The sequence below is a fragment of the Gopherus flavomarginatus genome, chromosome 1 (genome assembly GCF_025201925.1).
Source record: "Gopherus flavomarginatus isolate rGopFla2 chromosome 1, rGopFla2.mat.asm, whole genome shotgun sequence".
Classification (NCBI taxonomy): Eukaryota; Metazoa; Chordata; order Testudines; family Testudinidae; genus Gopherus; species Gopherus flavomarginatus.
The window spans coordinates 76,338,942-76,344,402 of NC_066617.1; the positions used below are offsets into that span (position 1 = coordinate 76,338,942).

General features: G+C 38.8%; 1 protein-coding gene across 7 annotated transcripts in view; it reads left to right on the forward strand.

The window, feature by feature from the left end:
- Positions 1 to 700: 700 nt before the first annotated feature.
- The window catches only part of SYT1 (synaptotagmin 1), a 530,182-nt gene continuing 525,421 nt past the window's right edge, over positions 701 to 5,461 (forward strand). For 6 of the 7 annotated variants that reach the window (XM_050935628.1, XM_050935630.1, XM_050935632.1 and 3 more), the window contains exon 1: positions 702 to 997. The gene's annotated coding sequence lies outside the window, so the exon portion shown is untranslated. Of the gene's footprint in view, positions 998 to 5,461 lie in introns of all 7 variants that reach the window. The other variant, XM_050935637.1, reaches the window with a different exon arrangement.

A 5,461-nucleotide genomic window follows, 5' to 3' on the forward strand; every position in this document is an offset into this window, starting at 1 on the left:
GTAAAAACCAAAGAACTCAATTATGGCGAATTTTATTTGCAGCCATTGATTAGATGTTACTGCACACGAACTCCTCACAGCTGTAGGGTTGGAAAGCGCCCATCCAGAAGGCAATTTAAAAAAAAAAACAAGTATTAAAAGGGGGTCAGAGAAATGAACAAGTTCACCAGCTCAGTTTGCACCCGAAAAGCAGCAGCAGCAGCAGCCGCCACCTCCTGGGCTCTGTTGCTGATTAAGAATCTTGCTCTTTTACTTTTATTAGTGCCTATGGTTCCTGCTCACCTCTCTGCCCCATGCCCCATGCCCCATCCCCCATCTCCTGCTTCTCTCTTACTGCGCCTCTCTTTGTGGTCGGTAAATGCCATACTATAAATTGCCTGAAGTCCCAGGGGGTGGGGCGAATCAGGTCACCCAGCCGGCTCTGTTTCCAGCGCGCAGCTTGCAGCACTGCTTGGGGGTCATCGCTTTGCCGGTCCAGAGGACTGATTTGATGTCCTTGATTGTCATTCGCAGGGAACTCCCTCCCAGGCCCCTTGCCCGCTGGGGGGGACAGAGACTAACAGATCCCTGGGATGGGCGATGCCGGCTGAGCAGGTCCACCTAGTATTAGTGCAGCCTGATTGGGTAGCGGAGGCAGCATCCCCGCCTCTCAGCCAATCAGGCAGCCAGGGCTGGGGATGATGGGCTGCCTCTCACTGGAGGGATTCCTGGAGAAACTGCAGTGTGGTGATGCTCTAGGAGCTACACAGCCCCCAGTATCTCTCCTCCTCCTCCGCCCAGCCAGCAGCAGCTGAAACTTAACAGCCAACACAAAGCGAGCCCCACTGAGAGCAAGGGGCTATATAAACCTGCTGGTGGATGTGGGAGGTCTGCCACACACACACCTTTTGGTATTGCAGTCTCCTCCCATGAGAGGCAGAGAGAGCGTGTGTGATTGCTACTAGACAAGGAGGAGAGCATTGAAGGACAAACAGACTCCTCCTGCCCTGGTTGCCAGGTAAGGCAGTGGTGTTAGTGCTGCTGCTGCTACTGGATCTGTCTGCAGTGTTTGCTGTCTTGCAGTGATTTGGATTTTGTGGTTACCGTGTGGGGGGCATTAACAGATGTATAGAGAAAGAGAGAGGGAGACCCAGGTGGTCTATTGTGTGGGCGGTGATGAGAGCGCACATGTTCCTGTTAACGGATGCTGGAGAACAGTTTGTCCGGTGTCTCCTGATTTGAACGCTGGGTTGAATTGTGGCAATCCCCAGCTACCCAGTGTTTCTGCTGTCTTGGAGAAGACTGCTTTCCAGTCCACTGAAAGTGGCATGGGACGAAACTGGGGGAGATAGGAGGGGTGGGATTCTGCAGGCTAAAGGAAACGGGAGGTAAAAAACTGAACCTAAAGCAATCAAACTGCTTACAAGCGAGTAAGCAAATCCTCGAACTCCTACTGGGGAGAGGGAAAGCAGCTTGACTTTACTCGTCTTCCAAGTGGATCTGCCTTTCACTTGACTTGTTCAGCTGGGAATAAATTCATTTAATTGTTGGGTTTAAGGGTCGATCACCTGACTTCTCATTCCTTCTCTGACCCCCTCTTGTATGATTGTTTGACCCCGAAAAAAGAGTTTCAGTATCAAAAACTTGAAATCTCAGGTAACGAAATAGAGAAGGATTCGTTTCCAAGATCTGCTTGCAATCTTTGAACAGATAGTGTTCTTATTAAGACTTGTTGTTTGAAACACTGGTGTTGTTCTCAAAGCACTATTCCCTGGAGGATCTGCTTTTCTGATAGTAGAGGACTAAATTAATCCTTTGTATTGCAGTTTTTTTTAAAAAAAGTAATTAAATGCCATGACACCTGCTTCCTTTTCTTAGAAAAAGCTGACAAATTAATTTTCTTTATATTTTTCATATAACTACATTTTTCTACCTTTTAGACTTGCATCTTTCTACTCTCTCCTTCCTCCCCTTTATACTCCTCTTTTGCCTTGTTTTCTAATATTTTATAGTGTGTATATTGTGGGCACAGAGGGTGCTAATATGGGTTCAAAACTGTGTTTAAAAGTTAAATGTGTGTTGGCTTAGGCACCCATCACATTACAAAAAGTTTTGGGAGCATAATCAAAAAGCGGCACAAATGTTTAATAATTTTTCACAGAAAATGGTGGTTCTTTTTTTGTTTTAAGTCTTGTAAAATAAAGACCTCAAACAACTGCAAGCTTCTAGCTCTGAGCAGAGTAAGTAAATTAAATATACTCATTGGACTGAGCCTTTATGGCAGTTTTAACAATGTGTAATTCAATCATCGCTGATACAAGCTGCCTTTTACCATTATTCATCAGACCCAGCTGAATGATTTCTGTCAGATGGGAAGCAGAAGAGAGAAATCTCTAGGCAAATGTAACTGGAAAGCTTTCCAAGTAGAGTCCTAAATGAGCACAGAAAAGCACTTGGCTACAATCTGCAGACAGATGTTAGTATCCAAATAAATCTTTTCCTTTGCTTTTTCGGGGGGTGGAGGGGAAGTCCGTCTTATTTTTTCTTTCTTAATATCTATTTGTGAATGAAGAAGGGGGATCTCTGTGCTTAGATGACTATAACCTTGTACATTTAGTGTAAAATGCTGTGTTTCAGTAGTATTTCCCTACCTTTCAAATGCTGTATTTTCTATACAGTGGTCAATACAGTAATTTTAGACACTCGTGTATTGTCGCCTGCAACTAGACCCTCATTTTGTCAACTACATATTGATCCTCTGAACAGATACCCTATTGTGCCATCCATATTTCATGTTCTTCTTTCTTTTACAGATGGAAAAAGTGCTTTTTAAAATGCATGAGTTATTTCTTCTTCAAAACCATACACTACCAGCAGTTGTAAATCTGAGAGGAGACCTTCTCCCTTGTGGAGTGGCATCCAGAATTACATAAATGTAATTATTTTAGTGGTGATCTCATGCTAATATTTAAAAACACAATACCTGTAACTTTCCTTTTAAAAAATGATAGATTTGGCTACAATGGCAAATGGGCAATATGTTAATTTGCCTTTAGTTGATGTATGTATGTAGGAATTAATAAGCATTTGTCATGGTAAAATGGACAGATAGCAAAAATATAGGGAAATTCCTTATATTCCTTCCTGATATGGTCAGAATAGTATTTTCTTATCTTTATTGGGGGTGGGGTGGGGAACTTGACCTGGCTTTATGTCTGAGAGACATTTTTTTCTCTCCAAGTTTTTGCAATTGTTGTTCTATTAGGAGTGTCCAAAGGGAGTATACCTCAATATGATATGTTACTTGATTTGTGATGTAGTTGCTCAAAATTTGAATACACGCTATTCACAAACTGACAAGTATGTAGCTTGAAAACTATATAGCTTAAAAACATAGTGCAGACAGCTGGAGTGAAAAGAGATAATTTTAAAAAGAACCACAGGGCAGAGGATAATGACATACTGTAGGAAATGATCGCACTACTGCACTTGCAAAAGCATGAAATGTCCTAGTGTAGCCATTTCATACAAACCCAATTTTCCTTCACATTAAGAGCACCTAAGTGAGCTTTATTAATGTTTGATACAAAAGATGCTCAAGCTTTTTTCAAGTATTTATACTAGACTTTTAAGCATTAGCCCATAGATCAAGAGTACTTGTTTGCTTTTCTACACATAAGCATAAAAATAGTTGTTTACAATGTACAATAGTAGCGTAAATGAAATATAGGAAACGCCATATGAGATCAGACTAACAATTCATCCTGCCAATAAATCATGGCTACAAAATAATATTTGGTTTATAATAAAAAACTTTATCACACCTTATTCTTAGTGTAAACCAAATATCTGGAAAACACTCACTGTCTTATATTGGCTTGATAGTTTTAAGGATGTAAGAGAACTGGAAAAAATCTGTATTTGTCCAATTACGATAAAGAAACCATAAGCATAAACTCAGAGTTTTTTTCTTAATCTTTTGACACGTTCATAATTCATATAAAATATATATTATAGCGCAGGGTCATAACACAAGTTTTTAGAGCCAGTCACCCTTCTGGAACTCAAAGTTAATTGATGCCTCAGATGAAACAGTCTCTTATTTGTCATACTGTGTCTTGTCTATACCACAATATATAGGATGTTATTGTTTTGGAGATCCTGGTATATAGAATGTTACTGGAAAATGAGATCAAAGTACAGATGACAGTGCATCCTTATGACCTTACATGCTGTGTGGGAGACACCAAAGTTGACAATAGTATTGTAAAGGGCAAGCAAAGATTTCCCAATTTTCTCAATTGAAAACATGGAAGCATCATTACTTATAGATTCCATGTTTTTCTCAAATCTGCTCATGCAGTGCATCTTCATGTTCAATTTTACGAAGAAAAATATCTGACCACTTTGGGTTACTTTGATCCCCTACAGGATATGTTTGTTTTAAACATTATTCTGCATCTTGGAAGAGCTTAATTAGAAATACACATAAGGGAAGCTTGCTAGCCAACTATGAATTTGTGTTTACCAGTGACATTTACAAAAGATACTTCAGGTTAAAATAAAAGCATTTGCCAAACTGAATAAACAAATCATTATGTTAACAAATATTTTCAGGATCTTTATGTATGACAGTCCTCTTTGCTACAATCGGCTTTACTCATTCATGATACACTCCAATCAAAGAGAGAGGATTACAAAATGCTGGAAATAATATTGTATCTTTTACAAAAAATAACAGCGTAGTGGAGAGTTCAACATTAAAAAGAGGACATCTGTATAAGGCTTTCAGTGGTTCTTTGGATGAAAGACTAAGACCAGCTAGAGACAATGCTAATATGCTGCCTGTCTAAATCTTTCTCTTTACTCAGGATTTATGTGGATTTGAGGAGAGGTTGTTTATATAAACAATGAGTAAAAAACTTGCCCAGTCAAACAAAATGGAAATCTACAATTAGACATTTTTTGTTCTAAAGAAGAACATATTTTTGTATGCAAGACTTATGATTGAAAGTATGAGACCGGCTGTGATAAAACTGTTTTCTAATACTTTTATCAGCTGTTGCAATCAAAATGTTGTTTATATTAAGCTCTTTATTTATTCAAAGGATTTAATGAGTAGGCTATCATCAGCTTTATGGATTTTCAGTTTGGGGGTTTATTAAATCCTTACCAAAGAGTTTAGTATTTTCTTACTATGTTTTTATTTGTCTTTGGAAACTTCCCCAAAACTGCATGCATTTAATATCTCCTTTTCTTTCTAGAGGGACTGGGGCCTCCCTCTTTAAGATTCTCAAACATTTGCTAAGTCAAGATGTTACTTTCTCTTTCAGCCAATTAGCTATTACCTAAAATAAGTGTTTTAACATTCAGCAGTTGTTAATTGTAACATTAATATAAAATCTCTTCGTTAATTGTGATTTTAAAAATAATTATGATTACTTAACTGTCTTAAGGGTAAATTTCCAATGACTCTTCAGGA